The 20331-nt window shown below is 37.5% G+C and overlaps 1 long non-coding RNA gene across 5 annotated transcripts in view; it reads left to right on the forward strand.

Annotated features, from left to right (window-relative positions):
- The window catches only part of LOC140611673 (uncharacterized), a 34730-nt gene that overhangs the window by 699 nt on the left and 13700 nt on the right, over nucleotides 1-20331 (forward strand). The window contains exons 3-5 of one of the 5 annotated variants that reach the window (XR_012012792.1): nucleotides 669-703; nucleotides 10345-10499; nucleotides 11189-11599. This is a non-coding gene — a long non-coding RNA (uncharacterized lncRNA). Of the gene's footprint in view, nucleotides 1-490; nucleotides 525-668; nucleotides 704-1024; nucleotides 1173-10344; nucleotides 10500-11188; nucleotides 11600-20331 lie in introns of those variants that run through there. The other 4 variants (XR_012012790.1, XR_012012794.1, XR_012012793.1 and 1 more) reach the window with 4 other exon arrangements.

Here is a 20331-nt window from a genome sequence, read left to right on the forward strand (position 1 = left end):
GAGAAAAGGAGTAGATAAAAAAAAGTCCATTCAGGTGACCTTCCCCCTGGTACCAGATTTGAAAATGCCCGTTTGTAGCAACCAGACAGCAGTAAAAATGGGACAGGTTTTTAAGGAGGCAAATGATAAGTTACTTACACTTTTTTAAAAACATATACTAAACTATTTAAAGTCAGAACACTGGGGAACACAGAGGAGCTCCAGAACCTGACAGTCTCAGACTCTAAAAAGAGTGAGCAAGTTCACACATTCTCAACCCTCTCAGCAATATCCAAATAAAAATAAATAGCTCAGGGACCTACAGAAAAGGATGCATCTTTGTATCCATTCCCAATGCAGCCTGCTGCGAGGGGCACAGCCTTCTTATTATGTCTTCTTCCCTGTTTCTGTTTATGCATATATACCTAATATATTTAGTTTTCCATTTTCTTCTCCAGAACCTGTCATCTATATGTAACAGATTTTTTTTTTCACTGCTTAAATAACACAGGAAAAGAAAGGACATGAAAATCCTAAGCCAAATGGTATGTTGTCCCTCCTCGGGGGTCCACATGAAACTTGCAGTCACAATGTGCTCTCTTGCATCCTCAACAGGCTAAGATTTTAAAATGTTGCCATTTGCTCTTATACCTAACTTTTACTACTCCTTATTTCATTTTCCCTTCCAGGCAACATGGTGGCTTTCTCTGGGAATCCTCTTCCGGTATGTATGTTTATTGTTGGTATTTCTATGTTGTGTTTCTACTTTATTTTGTGGCTGCTGATAATGTGGTTTGCAGCAGGAAACATATAAGGTACACCGGGCTTTATTGTGTCATTCAGCATTGAGACCTCCTTTTCCTGGGGCCTCCTGGCTCATTTCCCTGACACCTGCCTATGTATCAAGTCTACTGCTGGCTCCCTTCTGCAAGGGTCCCTGTCATCTTCCTGACTCATGGTTTCTCCCTTGCTGCTTCTCCTTCTCTTGGTTTGTTGGTTCCAACCTCCTAGACACCAACCCTCTGTCCTAACACCTGGTCCACAGAGACATCTGCCTGGTGCTCATGGACTCAGTCACTCCCATCCTGATGCCTCCACACTTTCCTCCAGAACCTTCTTTATTGAAGTAAGGAAAGCACAGCACCTTCATATGTACAAGCCTGAATATAAAGCAGTGAGATTGATTCCACAAATTTCATACCAAAATAAAGTCTTACTGTTTTATAGTCACAGTCTATATTTGTCTGTTTATATTCCTATTTATATATGCATATAGAGATACTGTATTTAGATTTTGATTTCCTTCCCCTACAACTGTCATTCTATTTTTAAAAGATTTTTTTCACTCTTCAACTACGGTAAGAAAAGACAGAATTATGCAGGTAAGTTGCTGTGGTTATAGAACAGGTGGCAACCAAGAGACATTTAAAAAAAAATAAAGTGTAATTTCCCTCAAGACTATTCTTCAGGGATTGGATTTTAGAAAATGAGCCTAACTGATAGTCAGAAAATCTGTACTCTTGTCTCAATTCTGACATTAATGACCTGAAAATGAAGGCTGTGGATTAGGAAATTTGATTTTTTTTTTACATATTTTGGGTGGGACATTGCTGAATTTTGAGGTGATGACCCTCACCTCAATTATGAATTCAGTCCTTTTGGGTGTCTAAATGATAATGGTGATCCTCAGACATTTCAACTATCAAACATCACTACTCCAGTAGGAAGGCTGGGTTATTTCCAAGTGAGAAACAATGGACAATTTCAATTTCATGATTTCAGTCAAAAGGTATTTATGGAGAATGGCTTTAGATTCTTACTCTTTGTCAAACAGGAGGACAATGAGATGGATGCCACACTGTAGTGATTTCTAAGATATTGATTAATCTTGGAACATTTGGAGCCTACTTGCTAATGATTTTGGCAAACTACTAATTCGTTCCCCACATTCTCCTCTTCCATTAAAAAGGGCATTCGTATAGTTGGTAGAACAACAAAATTAGAAGAAATCCAGATGTATCAGTGATGTTGAATAGCAGAACCACTCTAAGGGACTGGGCCAGCTAGACTAACACTTCCTATACAAGTCCTATTTTGGAATCTCTTTGTTATAGCCACATGACCTTCACTTTAGCTTAGCTTGATACAGAAATTAGCACCTGGAAACAGGATACTAAGTAACAAAACCTAAAATATATTTCTAAACTGCTTTAGAAATTAGGTAGTAGCCAGTGAAGAACTAGAATTGCCCACTGGTCTTCTATACACCATGTCAAGTCTGGTAACTTAAGGCATTGAGCAGAACTTTCACCTGTTAACTCAGAAAGCAGGCTACATGCCCAAGGGGCCTATCAGTTCTAGAGGAAGTGGTGGGAAACAACCAGAAATTTAGGGATTAGTGGTTCCTCATCACTTTTAATAAGATACTTAAGAAGGAGATAAACTCAAGCAAGAATTTGCCAGTTTGAAAGCAGACATAGAAAGAGCTATCTGTCTGCCAAGAGAGACACTCTCTGCCTGAAGTCTGAAATCTGTATCTGTATTTAAGACTCCAGAAATCAGAGACTCAGAGAAGTGGAGACATAGAGTGGATTGTTTCTACACATGAGTACAGCAGAACATAAGTCTATTACCTGGAGGCTCTCTCAAATACCTCCCATAAAGATGTCTTGGCGTAAGATACATCCCATATAGAAATCAGTTAAAGAGTGTTGTCTTCCAAACCAAGCCTAACTGAAGAAACTAGGGGATGGACTGAGCAGAGATGCCAGCAAATAAAAGAGAATCAGCAGGCATAAGGACTATTTCTAGGGAGAAAAAAAATCATTTAAGATTTGTCAATATTAATGGCTGGAAGAAAATAGGTTGAAGGCCTAAGTTGTTTTAGGAAATTGTATTACCAAAGAAACCCCAAGTATGAGAGGTCTCTGGCCTGATTCAGCCAGAGCAGCCTACAAAAACTTTACTTTTCAATACCCACTTCAGATAGAGAAAAAGTGACAAGTGAGACTCTTACAAGGAATAAAGCTGGGTCCACAGGGGAGAAGTGGACAAGGGAGCTCTCCCAGAAAGCAAAAACAGGGTGGGCAGATGGGCCAACTACAGACCACACGCTACCTTCTGCTCAGGCAGGAAGTGTTTATAATAACAGGACTGCTATGTTCCCAATTCTATATTATGAATGGGATTTTGAACTTCAGTTATTATATTTTAGGCTAATAACTTGTCTACTGGTTTATAGTCACTAGATCATGAATAATTTCATCTAGACCTATTTAATAAAGCTATCCATCATCAGCCAGAGTTCCTAAAATTTGATCTGATGCTGTAATGGATGGGACTTTGGACTGTCCCTCATGGGATACAAGAAGACGGTAAAAAAAAAAAATGCATAAAATATTTAGGGGGTCACAGTGGTAGATTGCTAGCTGTCTTTCAAAATCTGACCTCACATACTTCCATGGCCATCCAGCTGGAAATGCTGTTTTCCTACCTCCACAGAATACGAGCAAAAGAAATATTTACATTTTAAAACTTCACCATCTCTTTATTAAAAGGAAATCTCTTGCTCTGGTTTTTTCCCCTTCCCATAAACTGGAACACAGCCACGTTAGCACCCCAGGTCCTAGCTGGGGTCTTGCCAATTAGGACAGCAATCTAGAGGACAGTGAATATGGCAGAGCAAGACAGAAAATATATGGGTTCCTCTAGGACTTTGTCCTTCGAGAAGTATAGTTATCCTTTATCACCTTGGCCTGGACTGGCTGAAGTATTTTCTAAAAATAAACTCTATCTTACTCAAACCATTTTATTTCTGATTCCCTTTGTTTCAACAGCTTAGTCTTTGTTACAATGAATATGTCATTCACATTTCTGTCCCTTCTTAGGGACGACAGGGTTTTCTGGTCTAACGTAGGACAATTCTAGGGTGTCCTCTCCAGAAATAAAGGAAACCACCAATTCATAGAAAACTAAGAAATTAAATGGATGGGGGCACCTGGATGGCTCAGTCCATTGAGCATCTAACTCCAGCTCAGATCATGATCTCAGGGTCCTGGAATGGAGCCCTGCATTGAGCTCTCTGCTCAGCGAGGAGTCTGCTTGTCACTCTCCCTCTGTTCATGCTCTCTCTCTCTCTCTCTCAAGTAAATAAATAAAATCTTAAAAAAAAAAAAAGAAATTAAATGGATGAAAAAACCAAACATCTATTTTACACGTCAGTGAACACTACAGATAACTATTATGAAAATAACTATTGTGAAAATACTTTATGGACCCTATCTGGTTGATTTCATTGTTAGAGTAATACAACCTCATCTAACAAAACAATATGTGTTTATTATGCAACTCTTACATTGCAAGCACACACTCCTGCCCTAGAATAGACAAAAGAATGAGAGAAGTTGTTGGGATGCCTGGGTGGCTCAGTGGCTGAGCGCCTGCCTCCGGCCAGGGGCATGATCCTGGAGTCCCAGAATCGAGTCCCACATTGGGCTCCCTGCATGGGGCCTGCTTCTCTCTCCTCTGTGTCTCTGCCTCTCTCTCTCTCCATGTCTCTCATTAATAAATAGATAAAATCTTTAAAAAAAAATGAGAGAAGCTGTGTTAATACATGCAACTCCACAGTAGACAAGGGGAAGAAAGAGTCCCAGAGAGAAGATGAGGATCTCTGATGAATGGGTAAGAAAAGCAATAAGGCTATGAGATCAGTAATCTCTATGGGTTCCAGAAAAATGAAGGATCAACAGCATGCTCCACCATCCAGCACCTCTCCATTTTGTTTCATCTGTCCTTTTGTACTATTTGCCCTTCCTAAGCCTACAGAAAGTCAATCAGGCTGAAATCATGAGGAAATAAATTATAAAATGGCCAAATACAGCCATGGGTTAGGGGAAATGATTAACATATACTTGAAATCTTTATAAAGAAATTCCAAACAGGGTTTAAAATTTTTTCTAAAGCTACATTTAAATTTTTACAAGTGAACACTCTAACTTACAGGTGGATAGGGAACAGTGAACATAGAATTGTTTGATCCAGTAGGTTAAGTAGTAGGCAGAAGATAATAGAGAATAAATTGCCAGCAGATGTTGTTGTTGGTTCAGAGCCTGAGACTGCCAAATAAGAATAGGCTGTTGGGATATCATGGAATATAAATGACTTTCTCACTCTGGGTGATTTAATTTCACTGAGTTGAAACTTGCAACTATTTATTATAGTGAGCCCAATATAGTTGAAAAAAATTTAAAGCTTTAAAAGTATTTTTACATGGAAAGAGTGTGGTGGATGCAATGGCGCACCACCAGGATCCTACTCCTACCCCTATCCCACCCCACCCAGGACTGAATCAAAGACATGCGAGAGCCTGCTCTGAGCTGCATCAAGTCACATCTCCTTCCTCAAGGCATCCTTCATCCAAGACTGGTCTATACAGACAGTCATAAGAGCTCATCCCCCAGGCCCCAATTCAGGACAATCCGAGGGAGCCATTGCAGTCTGTGCAATGACTGCATCACAGTTCCACTTCCCCCTATATTTATTGTGGCTTCCTTACTCCCTTGTAAGTATTGATCCAACAGCACTCTCCAATAGGCCTCTTACACACAAATCCCCACCACAGAGTCTGCTTCTCAAAAAACCCAACCTGAGACAGAGCGATAAGAAGGGGAGTTTATTACCCAGAGCTAAAATAGAAAATTATTCATTCGAGAAAGACAACGAACTATAATACTCCTTAGTGAGTTTTGCACTATTTTTTTATTTTTTATTTGAGTATAGTTGACATTTGAGTTATGGAATGACATAGTGATTTGACAAGTTTATATGTTATATGATGCTCACCCCGAGACTAGCTACCATCTGTCCCCATACAATGCTGATCCAGTATCATTAACTATATTCTCTACAATGTTAGCTACTATACCCATTCATTCCATAACTGGAAGCCTGTGTATCTCCCACTCTCCTTCACTCATTTTGCCCTTCCCCCAATCTCCCTCCCTCTGGCAGTCATCAGTTTGTTCTCCATATTTATAGATCTGATTCTGCTTTTTGTTTGTTTATTCATTTGTTTTGCTTTTTATCTTATGCATATGAGTAAAATTATATGGTATTTGTCTTCCCCAGTCTGATTTATTTCACTTAGATAATACCTTCTAGGCTCATCTATATTGTCACAAATGGTAATATCTATTTTTGATGGCTGCATACTATTCCACTTTCTCTCTCTCTCTCTCTCTCTCTCTCTCTCTTTCTCTCTCTGTGTGTGTGTGTGTGTACCACACCTTCTTTATCCATTCATCTATCAATGGACATACTGGGTTGCTTTCATATCTTGGCTATTGCAAATAATGCTACATGCAGTAAACATAAGGGTGCAATTATCATTTCAAATTAGTGTTTTGTTTTCTTTGTGTAAATACCCAGTAGTGAAATTATTGAATCAAATGGTGGTTCCATTTTTAATTTTTTAAGGAACCTCCAGACTGTTTTCCACAGTAGTTGTACCAATTTATATTCCCACCAACAGTGCATGACTGTTCCCTTTTCTTCACATCCTTACCAACACTTGTTATTCCTTGTCTTTTTTTTTATTATTATAACCACTCTGACAGATATAAGGTAATATCTCACTGTGGTTTTGATTTGTTTGGGGTTGGAGTAGATTGGGGGATAGATGGAAAGGAGATGCCAAGTTCTCTTGATAAACTGTTCATAACTGCAGCCTCCTCCTCATTGATTGGTGATATTTTCCCAGCTAACCCTGAACAGCCATATAGACTCACTGTATGTCAGAAGCCACGTTCTGACTGAGAGGTTGTTTTTCAGAATTTACCAGAAGACCCTGGAGATTCTCTTCATTTCTCAGTTCTCTAAAAGAGGAAGCTATGGCTGGCCATATCTCCCAAACCCTTCAACTCCTACCTTCCTCACATTACAAGATGATAGAGTAAAAACTGACAAACACTCAGCTATCCCATGAGGAAAAGAGGGAAATTTTGCAGCACTTAAACCAGAGCCCATGAGGTTCTCTTATTCTATTCGCCTCCTCAATTGTCCTTTACACAGATTGGGATGAGAATTAGAGGGTTCTGGAGTAAAGGTCAGAGTCCATGAGTTAATAATCTCTGATGGAGTTGTCTAGCCACAATTGTTGGTTCTTGGGGGTTTTCTCTTCCAATTTGAGAGTACTTACTGCCTCTTTGATCTAAAAATACTAATCAGCTATTCTGGGTTAGCAGGAAAATCTCACTTAGTATCATCATAATATGAAACTGGCACTTAAAATCACTTCTAAAATCTGCCCCTCCTCCAAAAAAAAAATGCCTATTGTCAAATTAGTCTAGATTGTATAGTGAGGCAATGCAGATCCTCTGAATTCAGTACTTGAATTTCCAAAATGATTGTTACATTGATTAACATATGAGAAAAGTATTGCCTCATCTCTTCCCTTTGTATTTGTAGAGACAGAATGGTATGATAGAAAATTTGATGATGACTAGAATATCCACATAACTAATACTTTATCAGTTTGGTGGGCACTCTAAGTACATGCCTTAAAATTATAGCACAAGTTGCTTGAAATTTTCTGTAATTATTCTGTTTCAATTCTATACATTGAATCCTGCTTTACATGAAATCCAGCACAACTTCAGGTTTTATCTCATAACTAGATGCCATCGTTAATTTGCTTTTGTGTTGTTTGAAAACAGCCCTGTATCATAAATAGTTTGCTTCATACAATTTTCCTAAACAACAACAAATTGAATCCTTAAAGGCATGTCTGTCAGAAGTCTATGAACTTGAAAAAAAATAAATAAAAGAGAAAACAGCATCAGCCCTGTTTGTTAGCAACCACAATCTTGGTCCTCAAAACATCAACTTAAGAGAAGAAGGGGAAAAAAAGCACTATTGCCAATACAGTTTGGGCTCCCTTAATTTCATGCACTGTGACTTCAACAATTTCTCCATTTCTCATCTTATTTCTATAAAAGTAGCTTCATTTAAAAGCAGGGAAACCACATTTCATGCTCTTCAGTTTCATTAAAGTTATACAAAAGGAGCCTACCAAAAGGAGCCTTTCCTAATTAAACAGTTGTAGCAGATGAAAATATTGAAATGATGAATCTGAAAGGAAGCTGACACTATATATTCCCCAGAATTTTTTATCATGACATGAAAAAAGGAACTAAAAAATTAAGATCTGACTCCTAGGATGAAGTGTCACATATGTCATTATAAAAAGAAGAAATGAAGCCCACTGACTTCTTAAGGTAGTACAGGTGGTTTGAGAGAACCAGAGAACAAAGGAATTTCCTCTGATCCTTCATTAGGATAGGCTCCGTGGAGCTCCTGGACAGGGGCCCTTCACCTATGTTGGGGTGTGATCAGAGGTTCACCCTTGTAAACTAATGGCAGCGGCTGGTTGATGCAGATGCCTTGGACTCCCACAAGAATGCTTTCATCATAATTCAGCCCGAGTTTATAGAATGTACTGGTTTAATGGGCACTTGAGATAAAGTGTTACCAAGAATAAGAGAGAGTAAAACTTAATACGTTATTCCTCCCCTCCAGGACCTGCAAAATAAGCTTGCCTGATTGACAGGCTCCTCTCTCAAAGTGGAAAGAGTAATGACATGCTTCTCAGAGGCTTAGGAATGAGACTGCATTCTAGATAGCTTCTACCTCAACTCTGAAGGCACACAGAGCAAGGCTTGTAAAGCAAAGACCGCTTGTTCTGATCTCAGTAGTTATTTATTTCAGTGAGCTTCAGTTCTTATAACTCAGATTCTTAACCACTTACTGAGGTCTGATACATAGTTTCATATATTTCATATGAAATTTTATTCTAATGAATTTGTGACCTAATTACTCACTGCCCTTTTCTCTGTCTTGTATTATTTAGAACGTGTTCCTAAAATGTGCTTTCTGATCCCAATCCTATTAAATCCCAAAACTAGTTGATAAGTTATTAGGTATAAATAATTTTGACCTCTGACTTCTTCAGTCCCTTAAGCTTTCAAAAAAATTTAAACTTTGAGCTTATAAAGGTGTAAAAGATTGTATCTTGTTATTCTTATTCTTCAGATTATTTGAATATTGCAGACCACTATGTGAAGTTGCACATGTTCCGCTGTACATGAAGGCACCCTATCTAAGGGGGCAAGGGACATTCACATTGAAAACCTTACAATTTAGGGCAGCTTGGTGGCTCAGCGGTTTAGCACCGCCTTCAGCCCAGGGCCTGATCCTGGAGATCCGGGATCGAGTCCCATGTCAGGCTCCCTGCATGGAGCCTGCTTCTCCCTCTGCCTGTGTCTCTGCCTCTCTTTCTCTCTGTGTGTCTCATGAATAAATAAATAAAATCTTAAAAAAAAAAAAAGGTAAACCTTACAAGCTTATGTTTGTATAATGTGTCTCATATATCAATAGATAGTTGGACAGATAGATACATGTATATGTGTCTCTATATATGTGTCTGTAAATATAATGACAACTTTTGACATGAAGCAATGGAATATCTTGTCCTAACAAAATTTGTATATCACAACAATATTCTGAGAGTTGAAAGTAAATAGTGTGAAGAAGGGAAATTGTATGAGTAAGCTATGGTCCTGAAGAATGGTAAAAAAATTCTACACTGTATGACTTGGACACACACTCCATGTGAAAATAAAACAGTAAATATGGCTAATACTTACTGAAAGTTACTATGTACAAAATTCTGTTCCTCATGTTTTAGAAACAAGCCTTTTGGTAGATATTATCACTTTCTACATTTTACGGGCAAAAAATCTGAGGCTTCAAGAGACTAAGTCACACCAAGGTAAGGTGATTATATAGTTTATCACCTAAACCAGAACATTTCTGAGAAGCAAAAGAGGCACTAACTGGATAGCATGCTAGGACAGTAGGAATAAAAAGGAGCTGTTCTGGATAAACTAGAATATGTGTCATTCTATTCAATGATGTAGTATGGCTGAGATTCAAACCCAAGCTGACTAATTCTAGGGTCTGAAACTTTAACCACTAAGATATACATAGCAGTCATTTCCTTTATAAAGTAATAAGAAACACGGGAATAATGGGCTTAGAAAGCATGGTAGTATAACGTTGGCAAGTAGCCAAATATGATAAAGTAAAGTTGCACAGACACATACAAATAACTAATTGACTGAGACTAGTAACTTCTTTGGGGGTGGGGCTCTTAAGTAGACAGGTAATGCAAAAATTGAGTAGAGTCACACTTTACTTCAAAAACTTCACAATGACCAACATCATAAACAGGAGAACTGACTCCAACCGCAGAAATAACAGATATCTACTCACCATCTCTTACTCTTTCTCTGTCTCTCCCTTCAGAAGGTCTGCAGTTCAAGTCTGGTGAGTTAAATGAGCATAGCAGCGCAATGTCATGGAACGTTTCTGAGTAGAATAAAATCAGTGTTCTGGATGCATCAAGAAAATGAGAGGAAAAAATTTAAAAATAGACTAGATGACACAGAGAGGATGCATTTGAAGTGAGTGCATGAAGGATAATAATAATAAGTGGAGACTGGAGGTTAGGACATACCAGGCTGAGAGAACAATGTGAGAAAGATGCCTATGCCTGGAACATCAGACCCAGAGAAAGATGTAGTTTAAGAATTAGATTATGAAGTACTTTGAATGTCAGCTTGAGTTTGGTCCTCATTCTATAATCAGTGTGTAGCAACCTTTGGTGTGAGTCAGGAAAGAAGCATTTTCTCCTCAGAGCCATTATCTAGCATTACAGAGCCAGTCATGAAAGGAACAAAAGTTGCACCAGGGAAAAGTTGCTCTTGATGGCCTGGAAATGGATTTGATGGTGAAATGTGGACTTCTGATTTTTATGTTATGTCCTTTGTTACTGAGTGTTTTGCTTGTTGTTGTTGTTGTTGTTGTTGTTGTTGTTGTTTGTAGGATACAAGGAGATTATCATGTACATATAAATTTAATTTCTTATAACCAAAAAATTACATATACATGCATAATCTATCTGCTCAGTACTCAGCTTAAAAGCATCTGTCCAGGGTGAAACATGAACATCTGTATATTTTAAAACACTCAAAACCTGAGTCTCGTGGGCACAGAAGTCAGGAACAATTATTATTGGCAATCGTGAGCCGCTACAGGTTTTTGTGATCTGATCTGTTTTAATAATTTTTTTTCCTGACAATTTTCTGTACAGGAAGGAAAGTCAAAGACTGGAGAATGTTTAGAAAAATTCTGCAATAGTTTAAGGATGAGTGGCACCAAAAATTGTTCCTAAATATAGACTGGCCAACATCTAGTGATATTCTCCATTACACAAGCTTGCTGGAAGAGCTTCACATAAAGTTTGAATAAGAAAAGAAACTGCTGAAATAAAAACCTATACAAACAAGAGAAAAAATAATTATATAAGCAAAAGAGTGTGTTGCTATACTCTGATATATATAATAGTCAATAAACCTAACTTCAAATCCGAGCTCTGTCATTTATTATGTCTAACCTCAGACTAGATACTAGGCCTCTCTAAGTCTCAGATCCTTATCTGAAAAATAGAAGTTTAACTGGTCATTGATACCAGGAACCTCTTTCAACAGCCATACACCCAGGGATACTAGGGGCAATTTAAATATAGGCAGAAGCCAATCTGACTCTCAGAATCTTAGGAAATTTTATAGTCATTAATATTGACCCTACATCATGGAAGTTGTGCATGGGCAGCTTCCACCTGGCTCAAATAATGGACAACCTGATGAAAACATATGAAGGGATTTACAAAAGCCAGTGATTTCTACCTCAGGATCAGACATTCAGCTCTGGATGTGTTAATGAGAACTACCTTCTCCACAGCCATATATCTCAACCTCATATGCCATGTCTCCTTCCCAATGATGTATTTTCCATTTTGGGCCAGCTTCCCACCCATCTATGCAGCTAGCATGACCCTAAGCCAATGCCCTTTTTTTCTCACTATTTTTATGAATTCTCTCTTAATCAAAGCAGGTTCCATATAATGGATTAACCTATATCTTACTCATCTAATGAGCAGGTACAGTATAGCACAGCAACAGAGTTAGCCTGCCTCCCACAGGCTGAAACCTACTCAAGATTTTCTGTTCAGGGCAGCCCGGGGCTCAGCAGTTTAGCACCGCCTTCAGCCAGGGGTGATCCTGGAGACCCGGGTTCAAGTCCCACGTCGGGCGCCCTGCATGGAGCCTGCTTCTCCCTCTGCCTGTATCTCTGCCTCTCTCTCTCTCTCTTTCTCTCTCTCTGTGTCTCTAGTGAATAATAAATAAATAAATAAATAAATAAATAAATAAATAAATAAAGATTCTCTGTTCATTTCTCATTCTCATGACTCCCAGGGACAACTACCTTGGAAGACTGTGTAATGATCAAAGAGAACATATGTAAAGTCCCTACACTGAGTAGGCACCGAACAAAAACCATTAATTAAGTTCTGGCAAACCCTGGTACCACTTTTAGGATATGTTTCTTTATCTGTAAACTATACAAATAATAAGTTTCTTTAAGAGCTGTTATGAGAATTAAGTAATAAAATAGGATAACATATTTGAGTATGTCACTCACTTATAAAGGGGCCGTCTAAACACTAATTTTCTTCTTTCTAACTCCACTGCTCCAAAAATGCATGATGCCTTGGAATTCTGGAAAGACTAAAAAGGAAGTGAACACTTGATAGGAGGGAACTAAACTGTGAGTGTTCAAACCACAGCTATCTCAGCTCTGTATTGGGGGCAACTTATTTAATCTCCCGGTACTTCAATTTCCTCATCTGTAAAGGGGATAATGATAGTATCTACATCACTCAGGTATTTGTAGGATTAAACCAGATGAAACATTTAAAGTGCTTAGACTAGGACCTGGCACTTAATAAGTACTCAAAGTTAACTATTATTATTTTGTTTGATAATTCCTCTTGAGACTCTAGACGATTGTAAAACAGAATCAGTGGTGTGTGTGGTCCCTGACAGGACAGGTTACTTGTGTTCTTCTCAATTGTTATGAGTGAAACTACTGTCCACGCTTTCTTAGATTCATTTACTTTCAGAGCTGAACTAATCACTCCCTTTATTAGGTTCCCTAGAGTAGCCATACCCAAGTACTACAAACTGGAATGGCTTAAAACAACAGAAATTTGTTCTCTCACAGCTCTGGAGCCTAGAAGTCCAAAACCGAGGTGTTGGCAAAGCCACGATGTCTCTGAAGGATCTGGGGAAGAAAATGTTCTGACATTTACTGGCAATCCTTAGCATTCCTTGGCTAATAGGTACCATCACTTCAATCTCTGCCTCTGATTAACATGACACTCTCTGTGTCTTCACATGGCCTTCTCCCTGTGTAGCTCTATCTGTGTCTCATCTCCTCTTCTTATAAGCTACCCTAATGACCACATCTTTACATGATGACATGTACAGACTCTATTTCCAAATACGATCTGAGTACTAGATTTTAGGAGTTCCACAAATATTTTGGAGGAACATAATTTAAACCATAGCACTCATAACACATATTTGGACATAAATCTCATAATTCTTAACAAAAATTCTTTCAGTTGCATCCACCAAAAGCTTCTGAATACTGTATGAAAATAAAAACTAAATAATCCTGATACCATGAGAAAGATATTTAGTAACACTGGCTTTGAAAGTTTGCTATAATCATCCATGCTACTTTTTATTCTGTTAAAAGAGAAAAAAAGGTTTTAAAAAGTTTCTGTATTTTAAAAATAACAATAACTTTAAAGTAACTATTACTGCTAAATAACAGTTACATCAAACCCCCAGAAAAGTTTTCAAAATTTGATATGGAGAACACAACCTAAATGGTGTATGTGCGTGTGTGCTTGCTCATGCACACACATGCATAATATGCACATACATTATTTGTCTCTGTGTCCCTGGAAAAAATGGAAATGGTCTGAAATCAAGCAAAACAGATGGCTGAGTGGGCCTTGTGAATCTCATATATCTCAAGGAAGTTAAGAAGTCATTGCAGCATTTTTCAAGAAAAAAATCTATGAGTTCTTAAGTTTCTACACTTTGTCTTGTCTACTTCTATGCAGCTTAGAATATCCACTTTTGAGATCTTTGAAGGTTAGGACTCTGAGGAAGACTTAAAATCTATATGAAATAGCGCAAGGGCTTTTGTTCAGGATACTACTCCTTATAAACCAGAAATACATTGGCATGCTAACACAGCATACAGCTATGCCTTGTGTTACACTCTAGCTAAGTTACTGAGTTTTGTAAAAGTTGGAGAAAAATAATTTTATACTCACCAGAAGTGCTGGCTGTTCTCAAAAGAATTTTATGTTTAAACCTCTTGTAAAGCAATGAATCCTGTGTGAACATTTGTACAATATAAATGTAAATAATTGTTATTCTTTTTTTAAGATTTTTATCTATTTATTCATGAGAGACACAGAGAGAGAGGCAGAGACACAGGCAGAAGCTCCATGCAGGGAGCCCGATGTGGGACTCGATCTGGGGACTCCAGGATCAGGCTCTGAATCGAAGCTAGATGCTAAACCGCTGAGCCAGCCAGACATCCCATACTTGTCATTCTTTACATGGAGAACTACTGCATATAGGTTAGAGGGACCGTACCTTATGGAGCACATTAATGTGACAGGCCTCACCTTCCTTGGAAACTCTTATACACAAATACCAGGTGGATTTTGCCACTATATTCTTTTGCAATGATTTCTGACACGCCTTGAGGCCCATTTCTAAGCTTATCCTCAAGCCCATAAGAACTCTGAATACACTCGGTCATCCAGCTTGATCTTTTGCTTCTTTAATCTTTTCTGCATGGAATTCTGGTATCTCTAACAATCTCTATCTCTGTTCCTAGCATCCTTCATAGTGTAGCTGGGATTTTCTCCTTGAAGGTTTCTTTGACACTTACTGCCTACCCCACACCCTACTCTACCACACACACAATAATTTTTTTTTTGCATTTTGCGAATTCCTATGGTGCTCATTATCTTTCATTTGACTTCTTTTAAATTATTTCTTATAAAATAGTTATCTTTTCATAAGTCTTAAACTACCCACCAGTTTGATCATTTTTGACAGTAATAGTCTTTCATCATGCCCACCCAGTGCCTGGAAGAAAGCCTGTACTCATTGTTATTTGAGGGTTATTTAATGCAATTTAATGTCAGACAGTCTATATATAGCACTTCATTCTGTGCCACAGGAAATAATAATGAATAAGACCTAATATCTATCTCAAATATAATCTATTGGGAGAGAAGGGGAAGACTTAAGTAAATACAAAGGCAGACTACAATGAGGCCAATAAGGAGGCTATAAACAATGGCAGGGACAGTGAGACAAAGCAGACAAGTTGGCTTTGTCTAGTAAGGATTAGGAAGGTTTTGTGGTGAAAGTGACTTTTGGAATGAGCCATGAGAGGGGGTTATAATTTTAATAGGCAGTGAAGGAAGCCATTCGAGAAGTGGAGACCAGACTGAGCACAAGATCCCTGATGGTTACTCTCATTTTGAAAGGAACTGAGCTACAAGCAATAGTAAACAGAGGTTGTAAACCTAAGGCTAGTTAGGATAAGCAATGTTTTAAGGACCCTCAAGTCTGCCTGAGAATGTGCAAAGAAGTCATAATCCTCTGCATTCTCCATTTTGTGAACTAGCAGGTGTCAGGAAGAGATATTTCTTTTGATTGGTAACACTGAGTTATTAATAGAGAATTACACAGTGTCTAAAATCCAAAATTAATTGAAAAACAAAGCCTGCATTTACCAAACTCAGGAACTTGCACTGTTATTCCTCCAAGTCATAAATCAAAACAAATCAACACAGAGGCAACTGGGCTTCCTACCAAACATTACTGAATTTCACCTGAATTTCTTTCTCTCAGAAAAGAGAGAGAGAGAGAGAGAGAGAGAGAGAGAGAGAGAATAAGCTTTCAGTTACCTATATTTGCCAAGAGGACAGATTAGGTGTTAACTGTGTAAAGCTGTCTGCTCAATGCTGCATGTATGCCTGCATGTAGTTAGATAATTAATTGATACTTTTCTCATCATTTGTAATGATAGCTCATTTCTAGAAGGAAACCATAACATATCAGGTTGAAAGAAATTTCTTCTCCACAAAGACAAACATTTAGTTTTAATTCCACATTTTGTATTACAAATAACAACTCATTATATTCATCATGGTTCAAGTACTCTTAGAGGTAGAGAAAGAAAAAGATTAAAAATACATTTGATTTGTGTGTACATAGTTTTTCATAGCAAAACAAATAAACAAACAAAAAACAAGAGCAACAGTGAACATTTACAGTAAGTACCCAAATTTTTCTCAAACTAGTTACATGCATCTCAAACTAGATAGATATTTAGATTCTAAAAATTACTTAGAAGTCATCATATTAATAATGGAAAAATCATTGTGAGGTCCTCATATGCATTTTTCTACTGGTCAAGAGTACTTCTTCAGTAGATTTTTCTAAGCTTGGTTTAATCTGATTCCAAGTGTGTCCTCCACTCAGGAGAATTCTATTTTTTCAAAGATGTGTCACTCCTCTAGTTTTTTCTGATAGCCAACCTAAACCTCTCTTTTCTCTCACTCTATTTCAGAATATATGTTCTAACAATGCCAACTCACAGAGGCCTACATTCTAATTTCTGATATCTGAGGGTATTGTTGAGTTTTCTTTTCTTCTTTTCTCTCTCATTTTTTAATCCATTAGCCACATTCTCTTTCAGCCACAGAGGAACAGATGTTGAGCTTCTAATAAGAAAAAGCATGAATTTCATAAGAAAACAGTATCTCCTGTTTCCAAAAGCAATATCAGAACAAAGCAAAGATTCTAATATTTGACTAAATTTTGCTTAGGAAATGAAAATCCTATGGTCTCTTCTGTGTACATTTGCTGATGTTTTAGTCTAAAATAAACTGGCAAGGCCTCCTTAATGTTGAGATATATGTCCTCCCAGCCGCAATAACAAACTGTGCTTCATACCAAACCTTTGAAATTCTCTTCTGTAATTAGTTTACTGTGCTTATAAGCCTGAACCTACTATTTACTATATATAGAATGAAATGGAAAACAGAAGTGCTCTCAGTTCATTCCATACCATAGAAAAATAAGGTTTAGAGCACAGGTACTTTGACAGTAAACCTCAGTTCTTTGATTAGTTCTGAAGAAGTATATGCATTAATGTCAAATCATCACTTGATGTAAAAGCCCAGATTTTCTGATAAAAAGTAGCTTTTTTAGACATTAAAATTAGACATATAAGCAGTTAAATGCCTTATGCTTTGTGACTCTGACCAACTGTGTGTCTTCTGATGAATGTGGGAATAATTGAGAATCAAATTTTGAAATTGACTAGAAATTGGCTGGAATTAAAGATATTAGATCGTCTCAAGACAGTGGAGTCTAGGTTGGAGTTAAAAATCAGTAAACCCATGTTTAAAGCCCTTCAGATCTAACATGTCTTTTCCCTCTTTACTTAGGCCAGCATCTAACATACTGTCTTGTATAGAGCTAATACTCAATAAATATATTTTTAACATATTAGAAAGAATGAGAGGTGTGGGAATAGAGATAGCATTACAAAAAACCCTTTGGAGGATGGTGGCTGAAGGAAAGACATAGAGGTCAAGAGAAGGGGCATTATTATTATTATTATTATTATTGGGATGAGAGGTATCTTGAAATGGAGAGAAACCAACTAAGATTTGGGTGTTATATTAAAGAGGAGACAAGATGATTTATGCTATTGCCTTGGAGTTAAGTAAGACCTGTAATTGATTATTAATATAGTACCCCATGACCTGCTTATAGTATAGTTATAATTATGCTGTGCAATAGGAATCCATGATAATGAAAGGAAATGAGTCACACTTGGAGTTTTGCTTTGACATGATAGCTGTCTATAAGAGAACAAAGCTAGGGCATGAAGATCTATGCAAGTGGTCTCTACAGGATAATGACTCTGTTACATACTCTTTAAAGATATTAGAGGGAGTGTGGTATTTCCTCCCCCAGAACCTCAATGTTAAAATCTGCTTAGAGATCCCAAAGGCTCCAGTCTTTAAGATATACTTGGATAGGAGATGCCTGGGTGGCTCAGCAGTTAAGTGTCTGCCTTCAGCCCAGGGTGTGATCCCAGACCCAGGATCGAGTCCTGCATCAGACTCCCTGCATGGAGCCTACTTCTCCCTCTGTTTGTGTCTCTGCCTTTCTCTGTGTGTTTTTCATGAACAAATAAATAAAATCTTAAAAAAAAAAGATATATTTGGATAACCTGGCCAAGCTTTGAGATCTGAAAGAAAGGAAGTAATTATAAAGCTGAGTGTGGAGGAATGGGTAGGAGAATCAGAAGTTGTAAATATTATGTTGAAGCATTTTTAAAAGAATGAGACTGGATCATTATTATTACAAATAGACTGATTCCCCTGGAGTAATCGCTGCCACTATCATTGCAAAAGAATGATTGTTGATGCAGAAGAAGAATCAAATTTACTCCATGCCACTTTGCAGAGTTAGGAATACAATAGGGAGACAGATTCAAGTCAGTATTAGGAAGAGCTCCACAAAAAAAAAAAAAAGTAATTATTGAGTTATGTTCTTGAAGTATTAAAGCAAAGGAATAAATATATATTAAATTATTCAATAAATCTTAGACCCATTGTTTTCCACAGACAACTTCTGGGACCCACCTCTACGTCTTTGTTCATATAGATCAATTCTCCTCTCTCCAGCTTTATAAGAATTATAGCTAATATTCATTGTATGCCAGGCACTGTTCTAAATGCATTATGCATATTGACTCATGTAACCTCAAAAAATCCTATGATTATTGTACAATTATTATCCCATTTTACAGATAAATAAACTAAGAAACAGGCTGACTTGCCCAAGGTCACCCAGACTAAGTGGCAGAGCCAGGGTTCAAACCCAGGCATTCTATTTCCAACACCCATTCTCTTAAGGCACTTCTAGCCTATTCCCACTATTGTCTCACCCTTTCCTAACCTCTTCTCTCCCACATAGCAGTGGTTCTCAAACTTCAGTCTATTTCAGAATAACCTGAAAAGCATGTTAAAATACTGACTACTAAGCCCCATCACCAAGTTTCTGAATTAGAAGGTGTGGGGTGGGGCCTGACCTTTTGGAATTTCTAACAAATTTACAGATGCTGCTGCTGATCATCTTGCAACCCTGGGAACCTCACTTTGAAAACCAGTGTTGTGCAGAATCATTGTAGAATCTGCAACTAATCTGGAACCAGTGAACAGTATCTGTCAGGGTGAAGGCTATGCACTCCTATCAAAGAAATACAACAATTCAGGCACTTAAAAAACAAAATTCATTTATCCCTGTACAAACACCTAGGGCAGCTCACATCAGGACTGCCATTCAAGAATACATATTTCTTCTATTTTGTTGCTCCACCACTCCTTAGGACATTATTTTCTACACGGTCAACGGTGGGACTTAGCCATATGTGGGTTCCATCAAATGGGAATGGGAAAACCTACTCAATAAATTAAGATCCAGACACAGGAGTGACAGAAGCCATTTCAACTCACATTCCACCTGGAAAGGCTAAGTCATCTGCCCACAGTAACTGCAAGGAGAATTTATAAGTCTTCTATTATATTCAAAAATTGAACATGGAGAAAGTAAGTTTAATGATCAATATGCCATCTCTGCTACAAATATACTGCTTATATTTATACTTTGTCCCTTCTACACATGCTCTGCCTCCCTAACTGCACTGGATATTACATATATATTTCATAGTCTCATAGGGTCTAGAGCAGTCAGGATTTTCATATTGGAGGCCTCAACAAATATTATTAATCAAGTTATCCAGAGTAAGGTATTTAACCTACCTATAATTATTTAATTACCAAAGTATACTAATGACATCTGTCTTATCAATCATAAAGACATACTGTATAAAATATAATTCTGGAATAATAGAAAAAATATTTTAATAGCTCGTGTATTATGCCACACAGTTCATTCTACACTCATTTAATCATCAAACAAACCTCATTTCAGGTAAGGAAGGTTTTTTCAGGTAAAGAAAGGAACCCACGTAAAGATTAAATGACTGGCCCCAAAAATATAAACATGAAATGATAAATCATTTAATGTGTTGACTGAACCATCTTTCCAAGATGAGAAAGTTATTCATGGCCTTAATATTCAGTTTGAAGGTGATCCCTAAAAAATTACTGCAGGAATCATAGGAGTTTGATTTGGACATATCTTATTTACTAGTCCTCAAAACTAGTTGAATGCCAGAATTATCTGGAGAACTTTAAAAAATTGG

This window comes from Canis lupus, chromosome 20, assembly GCF_048164855.1.
Source record: "Canis lupus baileyi chromosome 20, mCanLup2.hap1, whole genome shotgun sequence".
Taxonomy (NCBI): Eukaryota; Metazoa; Chordata; class Mammalia; order Carnivora; family Canidae; genus Canis; species Canis lupus.